The sequence below is a fragment of the Toxorhynchites rutilus genome, chromosome 3 (assembly GCF_029784135.1).
Source record: "Toxorhynchites rutilus septentrionalis strain SRP chromosome 3, ASM2978413v1, whole genome shotgun sequence".
Classification (NCBI taxonomy): domain Eukaryota; kingdom Metazoa; phylum Arthropoda; class Insecta; order Diptera; family Culicidae; genus Toxorhynchites; species Toxorhynchites rutilus.
The window spans coordinates 319,366,169-319,391,292 of record NC_073746.1 but is presented as its reverse complement, the minus strand read 5'-3'; the positions used below and the strand labels follow the sequence as shown (position 1 = coordinate 319,391,292).

General features: G+C 36.7%; 1 protein-coding gene across 1 annotated transcript in view; it reads right to left on the bottom strand.

Moving 5' to 3' along the window:
- LOC129775821 (zinc finger protein sens) overlaps window positions 1–25,124 on the bottom strand; it is a 379,673-nt gene that overhangs the window by 91,607 nt on the left and 262,942 nt on the right. The window contains exon 3 of the mRNA XM_055780957.1: window positions 19,806–19,916. The gene's annotated coding sequence lies outside the window, so the exon portion shown is untranslated. The remainder of the gene's footprint in view (window positions 1–19,805; window positions 19,917–25,124) is intronic.

The following is a 25,124-nucleotide window of genomic DNA, read 5'->3' as shown; positions in this document are numbered from 1 at the left end:
GGGCTCGTAAAGTAGACCCCTGTGCGGAGATGTGTCCATCGGGTTGACAGTTGAACAAAGGCAACCGGGTGATTGGTGCATAAATTTCGTTCCCGGGCTCTGCCGAGAGAAATGTCATACCCCAAACTGATGGGATTTGAATCGTTCGATGACAGCCAGAGGTCATGCAGGTTGTGGAGAACAATGTGTTAGAATAGCTATATTCAAACTGCGGCCCACCGAGCTCTTCTGGTTGGCCCGCCTGGCTCGATTCCATTTTGAATGTGTAACAATCGCGAAAACTTGGGAAATCATCTTGGAAAAATGAGATGAGAATAATGGAGTTTGACACATCACACATTATAACACACTACACATTTTAACAATAATTATTTATCTAGTTAAATAATATTAGTATATTGAATATGAATATGAAAATATGAATTTCCTATTTTTTGACATATGACTACGTTTTTCAGTTATGATACCAAATCAGAAAATAGGTCTCGTTTTTTTTTAAATACTTTTAACGTTAATTTCTAAAATGTTTCGGTACGTTATAATTGCGGTTCCCTAACCCATAAATGATTTAAGTTAAGGAACATTGAACGAATACAAATTTTCCTTTCGTGTTCCCGTCACTAAATGTGTATCAGCGAGTTACAATCCCCCTTATTCCACGCGGCGAGTGACGTGAGATTGCAAAGTTTCCCACTTTATTCTGGAAGCCACCTTACTTCTTAGCTCCTTTTTGATACCCGAGTCGATAACAAGTGAGGACACGACTCCAAATCTCACCTAGTGACGAACTATAGTCACGCCATTCGCCTACGGGAATGCAGTGACTCGAGCCATCTTACGTCATTCGCCGCGTGGAATAAGGGGGAATATTTGAATCGGAAGCGTAAATCGGTCGTTCGAAATGCAAATGCAGCATTCGTTCTACGGATATGGTGGCTAGAGAAAATATTGCAATCCTAGCTCCACCGGATTCTATTCATTCAGTATAAACAAGCCACTCGCGATTTCAAATTACAGTACACTGAATTTCTTTTACGCGGTTGATGCGTGCGACCAAAAATCGAGTTATTTCGGGCAAATCGCGTTAAAAAACGCGTAATTTTCGAGAGAGTCGCGTAAAAAAGATTGCTCCATTTCCGACGCGTGTTCGTCTGGACCACACTCGCACACGCACTCGCTGGATTTCATTTCTTCTCTTTCGTTTCCCCTACGAAGCGACGATAGGCTGTACTAAATCGCGTAATTTAAAGAAAATCGCGTTTAATTAAATCACGAAAAAAAAATACAGTGCATTTACAATTCATCAGTCATCTAATTAGCGACCAGATGGCTGCAAGGCTTTCGAAATTACCTTTGTCAAGAACGAATGTTTCCCAATCAGCCTTTTTCAAGGCTAGAGGCGAATGAACTGATTGGTTTTAAAGCCTCTATAACTCAAAACATAGTGGTCATCATAATTCAAGTCGTCTCGCTCCAATTATCAGACAGCAGTCTTTTTCAATGTTGAGCTCACAAACACATTGTGGTTTTGCTCGATTCCAAAGAAGAATGAATGGCATATCGCAAAGTATTTCATTCGGTGGGGGCACCACGTCGATTTGCATACCGTCTGGTGAAGAGTGTCTCTGTATTTTTGCATCACATCATACTTGGATCTGTATTGGGTGTGAGTTTAATATTTCAGAAACGGGAGCGTTAGGTTTGAGGTGCAAAGTTTTGAGCGTTAATACGTGGTATGTCAATCCCTTCATTTGGAAGTTAAAAAATGTAGAGGAACTGGTACAAATTCGGTGCCCCGTGGGTAATTTGGTACCCACCCGGATCTCCGGCGGTAATGAGCGCACTCTGGTGGTGAATAAAAAAAAGTGTTCTCGGTTTGCGGGGAAATGTCCGCAATAAATCCCTTCATAAGCTAACGTAATATGAAGAAATTCCGAGCATTGGCCAAGAGCTAAGTCCAAAAAAACATAAGGTGGTACCGAATTTGTACCAGTTCCTCTATGAGTAATACTGGTTGCTTATTGTTCCAAAAATTCGTTTCAATAGCTCAAACTGCTTCGAAAACAAACCATTGAAATCGCAAAAATCTTCAAATATGAGTACCTGCTTCAAAGTCCGTCTTAGTCAAGATTTGTCGATGCATGTCGTTGGTTGTCGGTGAAATTTCTCTAAATATTGTGCTCACCCTGACCAATCTCAGTTTTAGATTGTTACTGTCTTGAACAATATTTTTCGCTACGGAATGCATCTTCAGAATATGCAAGAAGTAAACATAGTGTAGAGCAGAAGACAATTATTAAATAGGACGTACGTCTTTGGTTTTCATACCGTGGAGTTTGTACGAATTGTTGATATTATGCGTTTTCAAATAGATAACGATAGTTGGGGACAAATATATAATCACTTGGAGCCGCACTGTGTGTAGTACGAGAAGAATGTCGCGATGCATACTGAGTGCGTTATGTAAATTGTTCGTGTATTTTTCTCGCGAGAACAAGTGTGAATCATGAATCAACCATCTTCAATTGCCTCTACAAAACAGCGCAAACCCATCTGTCGTTTTCACTAAAACCTTCAACTAAATAGTTATTTAAGAATGAAAAGAGCATCTGTGAATTCAGCAGTCTGTGTGGATTCATTGGTGTAATGGTGTTGTTTTGAATTATAGATTATAGTTTCTTCTCAGTTCATCCGCTTCTAGCCTTGAAAATGACCAATCTAAAAATTGTAAGGGGTTGTATCTAGGATACGACCGCATATTTTCGACGTAGAACTACGCAATTATATTATGCAATCCACTTGTTTACCACTTTGAATATTTTTTTAGAATGCATCGAAATTTTTGTAATAGATCATGTTCTTCGTTACAAATAAATTTGGTGAATGTCCTTTTACGTGATGCCTAGGACTATCAAATATGTGAACGGAAGAATTGTCAAACGATCATTGTATTTTACATTTCCCTCTGAAATTATTGCACATCTCATGTTTACGTAGTTCTCGAACCGCGAAAGTTCATTCACCTCTAGTATCTGAAATAACCATTTTCCCAGGCTTCTCAGTTTAAATGTACGTTTTAGGGAAACATATTCCGGTCTGCACAACGACAAGCGAGTACAAAAGTACTGAACACCAAAAAATACCCCCGACTTGCATGTATATTTGCAAAGCGGATTTCCACAGGTACCTCGATTTTTAAGTCTGTGTTGGGGAAACCGTAAATCGGGCCAATCAAAACTTGGCAGTAAGGGCGTTAAGATAACGCTTGACATTTCACAGTTATTCAATTGTTCATCTCATGAAAAATAACATTTTATTCATTGAAATATTTCCTATCAATTGATGCAAACATCTTTCCGATCTGTTAAGAAATGTTCGAGTAAAAAGCATTCGAAATACGGGTAGGGTTAGCACACAAATAGGCAGAACAAATGTATGGGAAAAAGGAAGTTCTTCCAGTTTTCATGAATTTAAACCGTTTAGAGATTAGCGAATTGTAATGTATAGTATATCAAACAAATCATTGAGAATTTTCGATTCGTTTGGTATGCAAATCATGAGAATTCGTTCACAGTGAAAGTAATTATTACGTTAACTTTATTTCATGAAAACGTGACCTGATTTGGCACCCTTCCTGAAAGACGTAGTTCTACGTCAAAAATCAAACTAAACAACTCCGCTTAGAGAAATACCATTTGGAAAGCCGTGCTACCGTTCGGTTGCTAACTGATGACTTATTTGTGATTTTTTTTCAATCGATCATTCAAATTTCGTGGAAAACTGAACGTAAAAACTTGTTTCGATGCTACTGTTTTCGCCTCCGACGTTACCATCCTATATATTCAGTTCGATTTTTCTTTTTCCGCTCGGTGTCTTCTGAGATGTTTCGTTCTGCGTTGGAGATATAAATTTGCTAAGAAATACTGACAAACTCTTTATATATTCAAGAACATCAGTATTTTAATGTTAGTGCTCAAGACAGCAAGCAATCAACAGCACATGTTAATGCTTAGAATTAATTTGACAATCCACTCAGATTGCTACGCGAAACGTTCGCGCTAATCACTCAGTGAAAGCATTCATTTATCGTCTCATTGCTATCAAATATTTGCATCAAAGAGTTTTATTACTAAATTTCTTTTGTTTGCTTTTTTTTTATCACATTTATTTATTTGTTAGGCTCATTAGCATTTTAGCTGTAACAGAGCCGGGTTTCAATCGTGTACATGTACATATGTTTATGTTTCTATAAATTGTAAATTACACAGAAGTTAGTAGTAGCCATTTAGGCGTTAAGTTTTCTGTTCCATTACATTATGGTAAATTACGCAGTAGTAGCCATTTAGGCGTAAGGGTATTCTTTCTGTTCATCCATTGTTCAGCAGACCGGACAGCGGAGACAGTTGATATTGATCATTGTTGAGTTATTTATAGAACAGCAGCCCGATGTGTCTTGCAGAGCAGAGCAGTTGTATGGATGAATCGATCTTATTTCGACCGTGGATCGATTTCCATCGCTGATGATGGTTGCGTGGACGTAGTTATTCTATAACAACATAAAGATGGTCAATTGAGGGCCCTGAGTTTGAACTCACGATCGATCGCTTGGTAAGCGAACGCGTAACCAAGTGGCTACGAAGACCCCCTATGTTTGCTTTCGCCGTAAATAATTTCGTAGTCCTATGTTAATAATGCGGTCGTGTTTAGGACATCATCTTTATTATTTTTGTTTGCGGCCCGCGAACTAAGACTAACCCTTGTTTATGGCCCATTTGGATAAAAGGTTGAGTACCGCTGGGTTAGATGGTTTTCCCGAGTTGTTCAACATATTGATCACGAGATTTGAAATATTAAATCTTCTACCGATGTACAACTGATAATAGAATTTCACCATTCCGTTATGGAATTAAAATTGCTTCATAAACACAAGACTTCACAAGAAAATATTACATAAGCGAGTGCGATAAATCATCTTACAATGTATCTACGTAAAACTAATTACCAACAGTAGTGTCATTGGATATTACCGCTTTCCAAGTGGCAGAAGGAATCTTCAGATTTTGTTGTTGTTGCAAACAAAATGCTCGACACAGAAATTGCATCGCACGAATCCCATTCACAGACACACTCGACTCCTCGGTGTCAAAAAGCCTAGGCGAGGGTATCACCATTTTAGCAGAAGATCGTTACATTGTGGCACCCCGACGAGATGTCTGGTTGATACTCTATCACACACACCTGAGAGATGATGAGTGATTGCGTTGCTGCAATGGATCTTGAAATTCCCTTAATTATATGCACCACACGAGAGCTGTCTCCCTGACACGCAGCGCGGGAAAACTCGAGTTGATGGGCGGCGATGGCCGAGGGCGCGCAGTTGACTTTCGATCCGCTCGATCCGGAGAGGTCCGATGTGAACTGCCGGGCTGCTGTCGGTTTTGTGGTAAAATATCGCCACAATCACCATCGGTGTCTAACAGTGATCGGATCGTGCCGCTACTTTTTACCTCCCGGGGTCAGCTGCACTTTGCAATTTTGTGTTATTAATTCTGATCATTTTCGTAATTCGATATAACTAATGGGTTATGGGATGCACATTGGCGAAATGCCTCGCGTGATTTAGATTCCTCCATAGACGACACAAACCGTTGCAAAGCAAACAGGCAGATCCGCCAAAAATGGTCATATCGCGATCCTCAATGAAACCATTCGTCTCCGGCGCTCCGGCTACCGGTTGAGAACACAAACCAACGCCGCGTTGTGCTCCATCCCCTCGTGGTCGCGTTTTGATGTCTTAAGCAACCGAGCGTCTCCAAAATGAAGACATGCTGTGCGAGTCCCGGCGTCTGCTGGCGGAGGATAATAATTTCGTGACCGAACTGCACCAGTCATTACTACTGCGTGGAAAATGGTCTCCGGCTTGGACCGAATTCGGTGGCCGCTCTGTTGTTCGCTTTCAATGAGCCCATAAATCAAGGCCAGACCGAACGCGCGCGCGCACGCCTGTCGGTCCGACTGATTCAATCAAGTAATGAACCCAACTCCAAGATACTGCAGTTCGATAAGGGAGAACGTGGCTGGGATATTTCTGCTGCTGTCGCTGCGGCTGTTGCTGATGGATACATGGCAGCCGTTCAACGGTCCGGTGTCCTATGAGTCATAACGATCCTGGATGTCATGTTTGTTTTATGATTGTGTCTTATGTTGGCCCCAATATTTTGAACGAAACAAAAAACGGACGTTTGAATGGAGGACACCAGCAGTCGCTCCGGCTCGGTGACACTTTTCATATTCTTGTTCGACGAACGGTTTGTCACGGCGGAACAAAACTGAACGATTTCATCAAACAGAGAATGGTTTCGCAGGTTACAGTCGTACATATAATCCAAGTTCATTGACAGTTGCGATAATGATTTTCTGGAGCTTGTTAGGAGTATTTTCAACCAATCGGGTCACGGATACTGTAGATATTTCTATAAAAACTCACGATAAAACCAGAATCGACACCCAAAACGTTTATGTAATGGAAGAGAGAATTCACTTCTAGAGTCATTACAAAACATAGTTACTTATTTTCTGACTTTCTGGCGCTACTGCTAGTGATCGAGAGCTCACCACCTTTTCAAAACATTTCGGAGGTTTCCCATGAGTTAAACTTCCTCATGTTGTTCGATGGACAAATTCCGAGCTCATATACACTGCATTTCACAACTATAGAACCACTCATTTTTTTGAGCTTCAAGTACATATCTCTTGAAGTCGGTTGAATTGAAGTATATAGTGTAGGATATATCAACTATCTTCAATTAAAAGACTGGCCATTTGAACTTTACTGTTGTGTCTAGGCGCGAAACATACAAAAAACAAAAATTCCAGTGTTTCATAACTATAGAACCAGATGAAAAAACTCTCACTCCTTTACAAAATTAGCATCAATTTCCCATGAATTACAATAAGTTTCTAATTCGTAGATCATCTTTAGTTCTCATTCAGTACAAATAATCCATTCGGGGTGGTTTTGACCAAGCTACGCCATGTTCTAGAGTATATCTCGTTCTACGCAGAGGATAATGCTCGTATAAGCTCTTCAAATCACTCATATTGCTTGTAAGCTGCAACTACTATTCGTACGATCACTCCACATAAGTTCTTGATAGAGTTTTGATCCGGTAAATAAGCTGACCAGTCCAGAATCTGAAGCCCCTATTCAATGAACCATGTCTTGACTCTCCGGATGTTATGAAATGAACCGCAACAACGACGAAAATGAGTGTGGTTGAGACGCACAGCTTTTCGCGTTTGCGTGATGTCCTGGATTATACCCAATGATTACTTGTTAGATGCACATTTCTATCCTATCTGGGCTCAACCCTATGTTCCTCTTTTATTTATCTCTCAGAAGAACTGATATCACTGTTTAACTCCTATCTTCTATTTCTCATCTAACCAAATAATATCTATTGCTCCATTCTAGTCCTAGATTATAGTTCTGACCGTTCGAACTTTTATTAGCTTTGCTTATCATGCAACTATTTGTTTAAATAAACAAATGAGATGTTATTCAAAGGTGAAATACGACTCTGTAGATGAGAAGTGATTGATTTTGATAAACGAGCATAATACGAGGATGGGTTCACCAAAATCATATTGTTTCCAACGACCAATTTGATTATTGCCATGTTCGTAATTTGAAGAGTTTAATTGAGCGCCCTCGCTGAGGTACATTGAAGCAAGCGGAAAAGATCTTCAATGATTGCAGTACGAATTTGAGATATGACCCATACGTGACTCACCAAAACGTGGCCGAATCCTTCTCAAAAACAAATCATAAGTCTGAGTATTGATCTCATATCATGTTGGGTGGACTAAGTAGTATCTTCATGTGAAAAAATTGCTCATCCGTGGATTCAATAATTTCCGATTTGAAATCTAAATCTCGTACGTCAAACTCATTCTTTTTAACAGTTTTAAACAAACGAGTATTGAGAATTTTTTATTTAATGTAGATTCCCTGTTTTACTGAGTCTCCTCCGAGAGCTGTGGTATGCAAATATTCTAAAAGGTTTCAACATGGTTGTTCTAGCCTGGGAGATAACCCTTACTCGGTACGTGCTAAAATAATACAAATATCTTTCCTTTACCATGCCAAATATGGGAATCGTCTATGCCGGTAACGCAGAAGAAAACACAAAACATAAATAAGCATAAATTCTATGAAAAAAAGCAGCAACATGATAAAATCTGTGTTCTTGGTTTCAGAAAACTCTTTGTGGTCGTTTGTATGTTCTCAGCCTCCACAGCAAGAAACCATGGTTACCTTTTACTCTTTTATTCAACCAAGTATCAGCTTATGCTTTTCCTAAACTAAGCTTGATGTCTAGTGAACCTGTTCACGAATTAATACGGTGCTCCTATGAGTAATAGATAACGGTACTCAGTATCAAGCAAAGTAGTCACTCACACAAGACAACGCACAGTGCGTTGAATGCATCGGAATGGGGGACAAAAATCATAACAGCAGAATTTAGCCATTGTAACATTCTGGTGTGATGGAGAAGATTGTCCATAAGTCTCAGAACTACTGTTTGCATAAATGTCTCATGTTATTCGAATAATCGCAAAAGTGTCCTAAGCGACAAAATCACTGCTTTTTCAAGGAAAAATAATTCCGATCAGTATGACACCCATGCCCGAATTCAATACGACCCCAAAGGGTTAACAGCATTGGACATTGAAACAACGTAGAATTCCTCGCAGATATAAATGTGAATGATCATATAAAAATCTTTCAGCTCTTTATGTAGTATCGTGAATTAAAAATTTTCAACCTGGCACAAACAATTCATTCTGTTGATCTGATGCAAAACGTACTCAAAAAAAAAAAAAAAGCAACAGATGCTTTGTCATTGAATCTTTGAGGGAAATCAATATTCTGCAAGCAGTCTGATTTTCGTCACATCCATACTAAATGGTGAAAAACAAAATTAACTCTTAAAGCCGTGAAATGTATCTCTTCATCACCGCCGCTAACGAAAGCCAACGGGGTGGCGAATAGTGTAGGATTTCAAGCGGCTTGAGTTCCAAAATTTCCTGTATTACCTCGAATTAGTATTGGATATATAGTATAAGCGATACTACGGCGTGAAAGTCATCATGTACCATAATGTTGCTTTTTTTTTATCCCATTTATTTAGTTAAGGCTCATTAGCATTTTAGCTGTAACAGAGCCGAATTTTTAATCGTGTACATGTCACATGGTTATCATATCTATAATTAGCACATTACACAGTTGCCATTCGCCAGTATTTCTTCTATACCATTACATATAGTACATTCACACAGTAGCCATTTAGGCGTAAGAGTATTCTGTCTGTTCTTCCATTATCCAGTTGGACCACCGAACAGCGGAGACAGTTGATTGATCATTGTTGAGTTATTTATAGAACAGCAGCCCGATGTGTCTTGCAGAGTAGAGCAGTTGTATGGATGAATCGATCTAATTTCGACCGTGGATCGATCTCCATCGCTGATGATTGTTGCGTGGACGTAGCTATTCTGTAACAACACAAAGATGGTCAATGAGGGCCCTGAGTTTTGAACTCACGATCGATCGCTCACTAAGCGAACGCGCAACCAATGTGGCTACGGAGACCCCCATACTAATGTTGCTTTGTTCATATGTAAAAAAAAATGCACAAGCGGAAAAAATCTGTACCCATATGTACTTTTTGACGAATTTCTGTACCCTGTGCCGTACAGAATCTTTACCAATAGTAGCAAAAAAATCTGTACCTTTCCAGATAAATCGCCACGTGTGGCAACACTGTTTAGGGTATAAGACATACAGAGAAAAGCGCAATTTTTATCAATGCAAGCTGCCGACGCGATCTGAGAAGGACGCCGACTCGCCGTCGGAAGCCACGACCTCTCGCAAGTAAATCTGTGCTCCGCTGATTACTCGGTTTGTTCGAAACATGGGAGATGAACCTTTAATAAGGTCCAGCGTCGGACGGCATACGTTTGTGTCGTGCATTGTGTTAGGTTAGTTTTTGTTTTGAAATATATCTTTCATTGCGATTCAAAACAAAAATGTGAGGTTAATAAGAACAAAAAAGTAAAGTTAATAAAAATATTGCGCTTTTTCCGGTAGTATTTCGTGACATTACCCTTTTTTCTTTGCGATTATTTCCGTTGCTCTTATTTCCTTTGAGATTATTCCGGGTATCGAAATAACATGTAGAGTTTACTTAAAAAAATGTTTTTAATGCATCACTTTTTTGCGGAATGCTATATGTGACATTTTTTGTAACGATCGCACACTGTGCAATAGAGCGCCAATGAAAATGGCCATCTCGAATTTTCAAAGGGAACTTGATTAAAAATGTTGATTCTCATGAAAAAGTACCCTATGCAAAATATCAGCTCGTTCGGACTTCATTTACTAGTGGCGCATAGCGGTCAAAGTTTGAGTTTTTTGGAAACTGAAAAATCACTCAAAGTAAGGGGGGGGGGGGGGGTATGGTAAAGGAAATCGGGGTTTCCGAAAAATAATTTTTTTTATGCCAAATGTCTCTAATTGCATGAAACGTGGAGATCTACTGTCATCTCGAAAAAAAAAAATTTGTCAAAAATCGGCAGTCTGGGTCGTTTTCTCGGAATACGGGGCAAAACATATGGTTTAGAGTACCAAAGAAAATCGTCATATCGATTTTTCATGCGGTACTCCCTGCGACTTCATTTGCTAGTGTCGCAAAGCCGTCAAAGTTTGAGTTTTTTTGTATGAAACGTCGAGATTCACTGTTATCTCGAAAAATTTGTCTTCCTCAAAATCCACTTTTCGGATGAAAAAACGACCAAGTGTCAGAGAGTCAATTTTTGACTAAAATTTTTTTTCGAGATAACAGTAAATCTTGACATTTCATGAAATTCTAAGACATTTGGCACCAAACATATTTTTGAAAACCCCGAATTTCTTTTACTCCCCCTTGGGCGGTTTTTCGATTTTCTGAAAATTTATATTTTGAGATCTGAGACAATAGTAAATGAAGTCCGAATGAGCTAATATTTTGCAAAAGGATATTTTATCGTCCAAATCAACATTTCGCATGAAAAATCTTCGAAAAAATGTTTTGCCAAAACATAAAAACCATATGTTTTGCCTCGTATTCCGAGAAAACTACTCAGACTGCCGATTTTTGACAATTGTTTTTTCGAGATGACAGTAGATCTCCACGTTTCATGCAATTAGAGACATTTGGCATAATTTTTTTTTTCGGAAACCCTGATTTCCTTTACCATATACCCCCCCCCCCCCCTTACTTTGAGTGATTTTTCAGTTTCCAAAAAACTCAAACTTTGACCGCTATGCGCCACTAGTAAATGAAGTCCGAACGAGCTGATATTTTGCATAGGGTACTTTTTCTTGGGAATCAACATTTTCAATCTAGTTCCCTTTGAAAATTCGAAGATCACCTTCATCCCATATATCCATTGGCACTCTACTGAACAATCAATCATATAAGGTTTCACTCAAAAATTCTTTCAATTTAATGCGATGAAATTTGTTGATTATGATCTAATATTGTATCTGATTTGAGAGAGTGGAATCTTTTTTTTTTAATTTTGTTCTTGTTTTATAAAACGAATATCGATTTTATTGTTGATGATTGGATGAATAGATTCGACAAAAATCCCTGAGTGTCCATGATGAAAACGATAACTAGAAATGTTCAAATTTTGTTCAACCGACAATCTATGAAGTGGTCATTTGTAACATCAAATGAGCAAAACCGATAGAGGAAGATAAATGTTCATCACTCATGAAATTTCTCTTTTGTAGAATTGTTAACTAGCCTATAAATCATCCATTGCGGCTTCAGAACGGTTTCGGAGTTGAACATTCAGCCTATGGCAGTAATGAGTCAGTAAATAATTCTATTTATACCACGAAATTCATGACACTAGTTCAATGAAACACTTTCTACTAATAGGCTTAACTCTAACCTAGCTCTCGCAGGGGGAACTCTCTTAATTTAGTTGAATGAATTTTTAATGAACATTCGTTCTGTAATGAGGACCACTACCGCTTAACACTACATATCACCTTGCATTGTTTAATTTTCCACAGTCCAACGCGCAACGTTACAAGACCGATTAGAGATTTGAACCGTGGAAAGCTAGCATCCCAGCTCGCGGATTGGGAAAAGCGTGAAAGCCGACCCAAATCATGAATATGAATAGCGAAGTGTGTTCGTTCTTGTAAAAACTGATGTATCGTATGTATCTTAAACATTGTATGGAAGTACACGATGTCGGAAGTTTGAGTCATGCTTTATGCATTATGTAGTTTTTTTTTCGCTTAAAATCCATCGACCAAGACGTGCGTTCTGCTATTCGGAATTTCACCAAGGAATTCATCAGATGACTTGGCTTGATTGGACCCGTAATAGCTTCATCCAATATCGAAACAACCCGTCGATAATTATGGAATCTAATCGATCATATAAGTCAATATTCCTCACCAAAATCATCGTAAAAACTTCGGATTGATTCGGACGGCACTTTTGAGTTCGGTTTATTTTTACTACCATCGCACCATCGCGACCGCAAATTGTCCCCACGGATTCGCAACGTCGTCAATGATCATCTCTCCCCGCATAAAATAGTTCGAGCGCAGACTGTTGGGCAATTGATTGGATTGGTAAATCACGCCGTGTTGCATCAACCCGACCGACAACAGAAACACCACAAAACCAGTTCATGATAAAGTAGTAAGTAAAAAGCAACAAAAAAAAAAGCTCTCCGATCAACTATCACAAAACGAACCCGTGTGCTCGCGATAACGAGCAAATATGTTTGCCTTCCCCTGCTTCCTGCTCCTTTCTTCCACCATTCGATCATTATTACCAAAGTCGGTGAAATAAAATTGAAGGGGGAAAAAAGTCAAGCATTCGAGCGCGCGCGCGATCGCGAGGAGATGCGCTACATGTTTACGGCTTATATAATCCAGATTTTTGCCTTCTAATTGCCTTTAATGCGATCATCAGTAAGCAGTTGGAAGAGCCTCGGGCCAGGCCGGTTCTGTCGGCAGTGTTAATTTTCCCCGACCCGATCTGTGCCGTTTGCGAGCGAAACTGAAAGTTGCGGACCGTTGCGATGCACCGCGAGAAGGACACAGCGAGTGCCGCTTGAAACCCCCGCCGGCCACCGCAGCGGAAAACCAAGAGATGTTCTAATCTAGATTTTTACGATGATGCAAGAATGTGGGACAGCATCCTCACGACATCGATGGTTCCATCGGCGGCGATGGCAACGGATGAAAGCGATGCTTCTGATCGAGCGGTCACACTATGGACGATTTCCATACAAGCAAGCGGACAAAAATATTTTCATCATTTTCTCAACACTTTTTTCTACTTGTTATGTTCAAAGCAAGTTACTTGAGATCATTTGTGATTATAAGACGATCAAATTTATATAGGGGCGTGTATTTTTTTTTAATAAAAATTACATGGATTTTTACTCTTTTAGTGGCTTCCCTTCCATTTCTAATACGCTTTTGACCACCTCCGATGTGTAAGGAACATGCATGTCAAGCTTGATGAATATTGTACAAGGCGCTCCAGAGATATGGTTGAATATATTTGAATATGCAGCCATTCCATGTCAAACCGAGATAGTGGTTCTCAGATTTTGGTGAAAGTTGGTAGTTTTGTTCTTTATCGCAAAATATTAGACCCGTATTTTTTTTATTATTTCATGAGGGTTCCCATTTCAATTTTAGGGTGGTACGAAAAATCAACGTCATAACTTTTGAACAACTGAACCGATTCAGATGATTGACATATCAAAATAAAGCCAACCAGATAGTCTTTCACTTTTGTAGAAAGTTTGGATTTTCAAATTATTTATTGTATTTGTATTTTATAGTATACATGGGTTTCGACTAAAGGGCCCAACATTTTTCTTATATTTTATCTTGAAAGCAGAAAAAAAAGTTTTTTTTGCATAATATTTTCCAAGAAACAGAGATGTGATTTCTTTCGTTTTAGAGTTATGATTTTTTCAAATTTTGATCGATGGTCCGAAAAATCATTTTCCCCTTCGTTCACCAAAAATGACTTTTCTAAAAAATTCATAACTTTTGATCTACTGGACCGATTATGATAATCGACATATCAAATTGAAGCCAATGATCTTGTCTTCTTCAACTAAATAATCCAAATGCGAAAAAAAATGGATTTTAGTCGCACAGATCTAGTCTAGACGCTTATTTCTGTCAAAAATCGACTTTTCAGATGGAAAAACGACCGAGCGCCAAAAAATTGTTTTTTCAAAACTCCGATTTCCGGTGATTTTTGATTTTCAAAAAATCTCAAATTTTAATGCGATAATGTTTTTCAACGTAACTCCTAATATATATTTTTACCAAACTGATGTATTTGGAAATGTTGTTGAAAATTATAAGCAAATTCATAAAAAATTCATGAACATGACGGTATAACACGACAAACATATTAAAAGAACCTATCTCTATATATATATAAATGTTCTGTTCGTTTGTGTACGCGTCAAAAACTCGAAAAGTACGGAACCGATTGAGCTCAAAGTTGTACACAATATACAATCCACTTCAAGGAGTGTTGTTACGGCATAAAAATTGGAAAATTGGAAGAAAAATGATTTTATATATGACCAGAGTGCGTTTCTGAAATTGAGCTTCCAATGAAAATTGACTATTCAGTAATGAATAAGTGTTCTATGTGATGGAAACATCTTTTTTCCACGTGTTTGACAAAATCATGAACTGAAATTGTGTTCCGAAGTGATTTAAAATTTATCGATTTCCTTCATTTATCTCTATATATTATATATATAAATGTTCTGTTCGTTTGCGTACGCGTCAAAACTCGAAAAGTACGGAACCGATTGAGCTCAAACTATGATACAATATACAAAACAACCAAACACATCTAGGATTGTTGTTACAACATAAAAAAAGAAAAAAATCAACTCAACCATGCAACCACAATGTGCCACAGCAAAGCGTGGCAGGGTACAGCTAGTCTTCTATATATATATATATATATATATATATATATATATATATATATATATATATATATATATATATAAAAATGGAGTGATGTCTGTCTGTCTGTCTGATTCTTATAGACTCGGAAACTACTGAACCGATCGACATGAAAATTGGTATGTAGGGGTTTTTGGGGCCGGGGAAGGTTTTCGTGATATTTTGAGACCCCTCCCCCCTCTCTAAGGGGGGGCTGCCATACAAATGAAACACAAATTTCTGCATTACTCGGAAATTAACCAAGCAAACGAAACCAAAGTTGGCATGTGAAAGTTTTAGGGTGCAATAAATGTTTCTATGATGGTTAGACAGTCCTTCCCCCACTCAAAGGGGGGGGGGGGGGTCTGCCATACAAATGAAACACAAATTTCTGCATTACTCGAGAATTAATCAAGCAAATGAAACCAAATTTGGCATGTGGACGTTTTAGGATGCAATAAATGTTTCTATGGTGATAAGATACTCCTTCCCTCCTCTTAGAGGGGGCTGCCATACAAATGAAAAACAAATTTTTGCATTACCCGAGAATTAATCAAGCAAATTAAACCAAATTAGGCATATGGAAACTTTAGGGTGCAATGAATGTTTCTATGGTGGTTAGATACCCCTCCCCCCTCTCTTAGGGGTGGCTGCCATACAAATAAAACACAAATTTCTGCATTACTCGAGAATTAATCAAGTAAATGGGCGGGACGAAGTTTGCCGGGTTAGCTAGTTTACTATAAAAAAGACAATAAATTAGAAATATTTTTTAAAATGTCTCGAGAATGGCGGCATTTAGAAGGAGATTGATAATAACCTTTTTTGTTTTAAGTCACATCACGATTCATAATTTGTGGCTTAAATCGATAGTTAATATACAAAAATTCAAAGTTTCGAAAATTCATTAAAATTCAATGTTTCACAAAGTTCATCAGAAATAGTTTTACCATCTTGTACTCATTTTTTAAATTTTCTACATGACTTCTATTTTATAAGAAAAATTTAAAAAAATAAAAAATACATATAAAAATGGAAAAAAAAAATTAAATTGAAAAAAACAATAAATTAGAAATGTTTTTTCAACTATCCCGAGAAAAGAAGATTGATAAAGAGATTTTTTATTTTTAATCACAACAGGATTCATAATTTGTGGCTAAAAATTATTGTTAACAAACAAAAATTTGAAGTTTCGAAAATTCATAAAAATTCGATGTTCCACAAAGTTTGTCAAAAATAGTTTTACATTTAAAGTTTTAAAGTTTTTTTATTAATAAAAAAAAGTACTATTTTTTTTTCACTTTTGGACATCAATACTTTATAACTCTTTCTAAGACACTATTTCGGTAGGACTCATAGTTTTTGATAATTTATCAAAGATTTCTCTTACTACGCCCTTTTCAAAGGTTACACTTGAGTCAAAAAAATTCGCAAATGCTGTGGAAAACTCATATATCCTCCAACCCAAACGGAATACAAACTTTCGTTTGAATCAAAAATACAAGTTTTTAAAATCTGTATTTTTAGTTCGATTTCATTTGGAATTGCACTTTTATTAAAATATGAATTTTTGTCGAAGACATTAACTTTCTATCTTTTATAGTTTCTGGTATACATGTCATTTTCGTATGGCGACTCCTGAAAAAATATTATTTTTTTATTCAACTTTTTGTGTGTAAATTCTCGCGTTTGACATGTTCTCGGCAGGTTTAAAAACAGAAATATAAAAAAGTTTGCAGAAAATGTAAATCGCGAAAATTTATAAATAACAATATTATGATTTTAACAATAGCAGTAATTTAAAAAAATATATATGAATAAGTGATTGTTTCTCCTGTAAAAGTGCCCATCGTCGGTTGTGTTAGTGACTTGTTTGAAGTTGTAAGAGCTATTCATGTCAAATTTTTTCAGACTTAAAAAAACATATTTTTGAGAAAAATTAATTTCAATTTCTAAAATATTTTTTGTAATATTTTTTTATAAAAACATAAATAATTTACTACATTTAATTCTTTAACCAACATTTTATTAAGTTAGGTTTTTTTTCGAAAAAAAGTTGAAATACAAACTCAATTCCTCAAAACAAAAAATCCTTCAAAAACTGTAACAAAAGATCAGAACACTATAAGAACTACAAAATGTTGGTTAGAGGATAAAATGTAGGAAATTATTTATGTTTTCATTAAAAAAATTTTAAAAGCAAATTTTTAAAACAAAATTTAACTAAAAAAATATATTTTGAAAATTTTTCTCAAAAATATGTCTTTTTTTAAATTCTGGAACAAATTGGATATGAATAGCCCTTACAATTTACAGCAAGTCATTCATGCATCGGAGGATGGGCACTTTTACGGAGAAAGAGGACTGTTCACATTTTTTTTGATAATTAAAAAAAAATACGTTTTTGAGGAAAATAAATTTCAATTTTGAAAATAATTTTGTTTTTCAGTGTTATTTTGCTTTAAACAATATTTTGTATTTCTTTATGAAAATATAAATAATTTCCTACATTTCATCTTTTGACCAGAATTTTGTAGATATTATGGTGTTTGAGTTATTTTTTTTTGTAAAAAATAATTTTGGTCTTTTTCAAAATATAGTTTAGTTTTTTTCGAAGATGTTACAATCTGTTTCACTACAATCTTCTATGGTGCTGCCAATGGCCAGTCGAGTTGGCATGAAATTTGTCGTTTGAGGATTGTTTTTTTCATTTTCAAACATTTCTAGCAGCAATTAAAAATTCGAAATATTTCTAACTATGTGTATGTCTTTAGAGTATGTGGAAAGGGAAGGAAGCATAGTCCATGAAGGCAGGGGGCTTGATTCACAATTAGAACCTGATAGTTCAGCTAGTATTTTTATAAAATTATAGTTTAATTCAAACTAAAAAAGATAACCCCTTCAATGAGTTGGTGATTGAATATACAGAAATTGCCATAGATTACAAGTTTCAACCATATCAAAAAGAAAAAGCCTGAAGAAGGGTAACAAAAACTTTATTGTCATGTACAGATTTTTGATTTTGTATATTTCCTATAGGGACCAAAAATTTTCAAAATGCTCCAAATCGCTTCGTCGCAGGTCGTCGCAGCAATACTCTCCGAAATTGTTAGTATATACCTAAAACTTGAAAAAAAACCCAGGCCCGACCCGGGAGCTCTTGGAGGTACAAAAGATACAGACCAACCAAGTAACAATTATGATTTTTATTCTTATTTTAATCTTTTTCCTATGCTTTATCTTCTTATTTTCAACTAATCACTTAACCATAAGTTTTTCAGAAAGCCTAATCGATAACGTTTATAATAATACTAGCTGACCCTGCAAACTTCGTCTCGCCCAAAATGGTTTTTTTGTTATGAATACTTTCAAACATTCACGTTTTCTTACTAAGCGAACTTCCATGGGTTCAATTCTTTTTAACTTAAATTTCCTAGTAATTCTATACAAACTTGTCATTATAATATCAAAATATTTTCAGACCCAATTCTCGTTCAAGATTTTTCAATCACTTGCAAATAACGTGTTTCTTCCTTACATGGAATACATGTTCGATACAGAAAATATAAAAAAAAGATAACATCTGAAATCGGGCAATTCCTTCCACGAGATTTGCCCTTATCTCTTTTGCTTGATTAGTTCTCGAGTTATGAAGAAATTTGTGTTTCATTTGTATGGGAGCCAAATTTTCACGCCGATCGGTTCAGTAGTTTCCAAGTCCATATGAATCAGACAGAAAGACAGAAAGACAGAAGACAGACATCACTCCACAGATAATATAATTATAAGTTATTCGATTATTACGATATTTTTTTTAGAATTCGCTTTTTTTCGAAAAAAAATGCATTCTTTTGCATTTTTTCGTCTTCATTTCTTGATATCTCAGGTATAGTACCTGCTAAAGTTCTAAAATTCTGAACTTTTCTTAGTTGAAGTGTTTACTTTCTACAGGAAATATAGAAAAACTGTTCGGTGACAGTCACTTCTCCGATTTTTGTCCTCCTGAAATCCCATAGTGGGTCAGTTCCTCGCTTACCGGAGTCACTTTGCGCTCTTCGAGCGAGGATCGAACGAATCTTAATCGACATCGCTGTGGATCACTTTGGGGGTAGTTAAGTAAATGTGCTGGACGCTGGTTAAGCCTATCAAAACGAGAAATCTTTTCAGCGCGTTTGGAAGCGAACCTCGACGAAACGGTAAAACGCTATCTGGCCAAATCAATCGCAGCGCGCGGAAACGAACAAAAACCCCAAATGGTGGGAAAAATAGAAATAACACACAAAATTTAAACAGCACAATCATAATCCAACACCTTCGGTGAGATCCGCCGCACCCCTCGCAGCCCACGTCAAGATGAGCGTGAAATAGATCTGTCATTATGTTTCGTGCCTCGTCACGTCACGACTCGTGACGATGATGTTTGTTCAGGAAACCCGGTGGTGGTCCGTCGTGTCAGTCCCCACAGACGAGATATTGTCGAGATAAGGGTAAATAAGCTTTCAATTTGTGCGCGCGGTCGCCCCCTCTCACTGTTCGATAGAATGTGGAGCGGAATTTATGTAATCTCCGCATCAAACCAGGATCACTCGCCGCCATGCTGGGCAGAGAAACAACAACAAGGCGATGCAGATTCCCGGGGAGAGCTTGATGGGCATGATTTGAATGTGGTCCATCACTCGTGTCACCCTCACGGTGTTAGCGGACCATGGCTCCGAGCTAAAATGAGGTAACTCACCATCTTCACAGCGGCAGTGGGCGATTTATGACTGTCGAATTGTTTCGCTTTTCCAACGGGCAATAGTGGCGGTAGATGAGATCAATGGTGGGCATTTCGTTGCGCAGTGGTCTGAAAAGAAAAAAAAACAAAAAAAATCAAATTAGATGCTGGTGACCATCATCTGGGTTCAATCTGCGTCATTTCTACAAAGTCCCGAAGGGGTCAAACAATTCCAGATCGAGACTACCGATTGGCGGCAGCGAAACTTTCTCCCGTGTTTAGTGACACCGAGCGCCACCGCCGCGCCGCCAAAACTTCGCGGACGAGTGAAATTCTTTTCTCATACATGGTTGTTATGATTATCTTAGTCATCATCATCATCATCAGCGGCACTCATCGAAGCGGGCGGAAAAGCGGTGCGGTTGATGGGTAGGATGGGGGCGGTAAATTTTTCGCGCTGCCGCGTAAAAGCGTGAACATAAATTATTCACAGCCGTGGGGAGATTTGCTCTTGATAACGGGGTGGTGGCGTGAAATAAGGCAAACCGTAGATGAGGGTCCATTCGGCTCCGGATATGGGCACCGGGCACCGGGCGGTGATCGCGATGGGACGATAACTGTTGTTGCTGCCTGAATGCGAAACACAAGCGTGGGAGCGTGAATTTGTTGTGAACTATGTGTCGCAGTCGCGGTCCCCAGCAGACGATGAGGATCAATTATCGCGCTTGTCGCGAACCGCGATTTGCTTTCATTTGTTTGGCGTGGCTCCGAAGGCTTTATATGGAAGTGCTGCGGCTAGGTAGATGAATGCAGATAGCATGATAGGTGGGACTTTGGAATTTACAGCGTGAAGTTTTCCCATTTGTTGTCGTGGTAGTTTGTCAGGGACGGTTTTCACTGGCCTCCTCCGACGTACTCTGAGCGACTTTAAAACATGGTTCAGCTACTAACTTTTGAGAAAGAAAAATTAAACGATTCCGAGGATTGGAAGCTCATAATGGTTATACAAAATCAATCATAAGAAAACAATCATTCGATGAAGAAAATGTTTTTTTGATATGTTATAAAAGAATAAAAAGAATAAAAATTACATTGAGAAATTATTGACAATGAAATGCTTTTAAGAACTATGTCAGAGGTTTTGTTCTGACGGAACATAAACAAGCAATTCATGTTCAATTCCACCCCCAAATGACCAACCCACTGCTCCGACCTTTCACGTTATTTGTACATGGTAACTACCCAAAGATACAATTTTCGTTAAAGAATTTAATATTGAATGGGTGCTTCCGTGGCCGAGTGTTTAGCGTCACCCATTATCATGCCGGGTGTTCGGGTTCGATTCCCGTTCTGGTCGGGAGAATATTACATCAAAGAAATTTTCTTCGACTTGCACTGTGGTCAGCCGTATTCTAGAACTTGCCACTCAGAATGCATTCAAGGCGTGTTATTTGGCATAGATATCTCAACTAAGTACTCAGAAAAATGACGCAAGTAATTCAAAGTCAACGTTGACGGCAAAGTTTTTCTAGTAATGTTAGTGCTATTTAAGAAGAAGAATATTGAATATTCATTTTTTATGGACAATCCCAACTCAACATTGAACCTTCGCATATCAAAACGATAACTCGTCTAGATTTTTGTTTTAGAGCCAAGTTGTGATGGCATCTCTGGAAGGTAAATGTAGGTCATTTCGAATAACTTGTTTGTTTAATTTCCAGCTGTTGAGTAGCTGAATAAAACTTTGAAATATATTTTATAAAAAGATGATTTGATGGCCAACACGGTATGTGACCAATATTCCGTGTACCAGAATTTACGAGTATACTAGGTATAATCGAATCAAAAAACAAGATTGTTTTAGTTGTTTTATATACATACATTTTCGGTTTTTTGAATATAAAGGAACAATTTAATTTTTGATTTTTTCTCTCAAAGTCAGAAAATACCATTCACATACAAACAAATTACATATATTCGGAATCGCTAAGGAAGTGAGTGAGAATCATATTTGATGAAAAAATGGTTTCACGCATATGTTCGAACTTCAACAATGACAGAGTTGTTGAACTCCTTTCTTTGTTTCGGACTCGGTTTGCCTCAAACTGGCTCTACTTGGAAAAGTACGCTACGTACGACGATTCTGTTACTTTGATTTGAAAGATGAGAAAATTTAGTATCCAAACCTGTTTTTGTACGGGGGATAGAGACCGCACAAAAAAAATCGTATAGTAAAAAAATCATACTAAACTTCACCAGTAGCTTAAAAAAATAGTGTAACTCAAATCCTAATAATTCTATTCGTGAATAACACTCGTTTTCACCTTAATAAGCGACCTACTTACTTACACAGATCATGAACTCAACTCTTTGCTCCTTCCAAAAAGCTCCTACTGACACCTTAAAACAAACAAAACAAAACATGTGAACGGGAATTAGTCGACACAGCCCCTATATAGAGCGATGAAATACATATCAAAGATAGAAAAAAATAATAAAACAAATAATAAATGACCGATGACTTAATTTTTTTCAAATGCCGCACCGAAAAAAATCGCATGAAGAGACCATACAAAAACAGGTTTTACTGTAGTGTACAATAGCGAAACATCTAAATTAATGGATTTCAAATTTTTAAATTAAGGCTGTCCTATTAATTTTATCCCAAATATCCATAATAAGCATGATTGTTTCTATGAACCAAATTAAAACTCTCTAATCGCTCTACAATTTTTTCTTTGACACCCAATTTATATCTTTCTTAATTTCGCTGCAATATCATATTGCACAATTTCTGGCGAGCTTTCAATTAAAACCTTCAGAAATCCTGATTTTTACTCGGCTGTAATTATATTATCCAATGAACTTTGACTTTAACATTGAAATTTTATATTTTTTCTTTATATAAGCCATTTTCATACACAAAAACAGTTTTTTTAAACTGTATAAATCGAGTTCAAAATTGAATATAATCGAATCCTATATAATCGAGTTCGACCTGAATATATTTTTATACATCAAAACAGCCCCCTTTCACGCTGTCTGTTTTTGACAAAGTTAGATATTCATTATATAAAATTTATCATAGATCGAGAACGGCTAGTTTTAAGATGAAAAGTTAGGTATAGCTTTTCATGTAGATCAAATTTTCAATATTGATTTCTCTTATTTGTTGAATCGGTCTACATAACTTATCAAAACGGGCATAGAAACATTGATTACTATGTGTTTATTAAAATTTTTCCAATTTAAAAAAACACGTTTCCATTTTGATAAGTTCGACATTACAGTCAAATTTCGTTAAATTTAAAGGGTATTCGGTAATATCTGTAATATCGGTAATATCGATGCATCGAGATGTAAAAGACTTATTCAATGTTTGAGTATGTTTTTTACCGGTGTATTAAATTTTATTTATTCTAGAAGTTTCATTGAATTTTGAACATCTTTGTCGAACATTATTATTGAATCCTGAAATAGTTTTTTATTGTTTTTTTTTTTGCAATTTTTATTAGATAAAATGCAACAGAAAATGAAGGAAGACGGCATATGGTCGATTACATTCGAAAGTAAATAGTATAAAAGCTGTGAAAAAATGCTCCCTTCACTTTATTCAAATTTTACACATCTATTCTACACGGAAAATTCCTATAGACCAGTTTTGACAACGACAAAGAACACAAACCGAGACCTGTGAAATTTGAAGACGCTATACAGCAATTCCATGCTAAGCCGATAGAGTACTTTTCAGAATTTCGTGAAAATAGGTAGTTTTGTTCCTGATCGCAAAATATTAGATCCGTTTTTTATTTGTTTTTCACTTCGATTCAAATGATTGGAGCCAACGAGCTGGTATTCTTTGAAAAATTATTACATTTTGGAAAAAAATGGATTTTGTTTTTGTAAACATTGAATGTACTTGTTTTTTTTATAGATGACATGGTTTCGAGATCCAAAAAATCTCAGCCTCTTACCGCTCACATCATGGTCTGCTGCATTGGTAATTGGTGCTATGATTAACACTTTCGACGCCCCGTCACCCAGATATAGGTGACACTTTCCACGCTCAAATTGAGTAGGATTTTTGGAAGGAATTTGATAGAATAAACTATAGGTTATGAAGAAAAATAATAAAATCATAACCATAATATTTTTCTGTTTATACTATACTTATTATTTATTTATAGTACGGATGGTTTGTACTGCAGTTTTTTGCATAACCCCTATAATATGACTTTGGCATGTCTTATTGTCATCAATTCGTCTTCAATTGAAAACAAACATTGCTAGATCATGTAAAAGTTATCTACAAACTGAGTTTGATCGTCATTTAATAATTTATCGAAAGTTGGGTTCTGCAAGAAACTCAAAAACGTCGCGTTGGGCGACGAACGTGTTAACATAACAATGCACAATGGTCCAGGAGATGCATTTAAGTGGAAATTGGCTTGACAGTTATTCTCAAGACAAAAACTGTCTTAGACAAAGTTGTTACTAATGATAGAGTGCTCGTTTTTATGTTATGAGAAATAGGGTGACCAAAATTGTCGATGAAATAAAAAATCTAACTTTTTTATCTTTATAGATAGAGGTAAACATAGTCCGACAATGTTGTAGCTCCAATTATTTGAGACATCTTTGTAGAACAAAGTTTTTCTCTATCTCTTGAAATAACCGATATAGCGCCTTTTTTCTAAGTTACGTTAGGATCAGAATTAAAAAAACTGTTTTATGCTCTAACTTTTAAATTTCTAATTTTACATGCAAACTGTCTTCGAAAGACTTTTAGAGCTTACTAAGACAAACATTTTTTGATACAGAACTTGTCAATATCTCAACTTTACTCAAAGTTATTGATATTTGTTTCCAAAAAACACGCTCTTTTCATTTGTTTGTCATTCTTTCTGGGGCAAACATAAAAAATGTTTGTTGACGGAATTTGAAAGAATAGATTTCACTCTATGTGATATGTGATTTTCAAAACTATGTTATTTTTTTTGAAATCATGAGTTTTTGAATGAAAACCCATTAAAACATTGAGCAGGATTAAGATATTGACATGTTTTGCATCGCAAAATATTGCTATTGATAAACTCTAAAGGTCGTACGAAGACTATTTTGATGTAGAATTTTAAATATAGAAGCTAGAGTAAAAAACCCGGTTTTTCATAGTTACCCTAATGCAACTCAGATAGAAAGCGCTAAAAACAACTTTGGGGGAGATATTTATTGTTTAGACGAAAACTGTCTTAGACAAAGTTGTTACATATGATAGAGCGCTCATTTTTATGTTATCAAAAATAGCGTGACCAAAATTGTCGATGAAACGAAAAATCT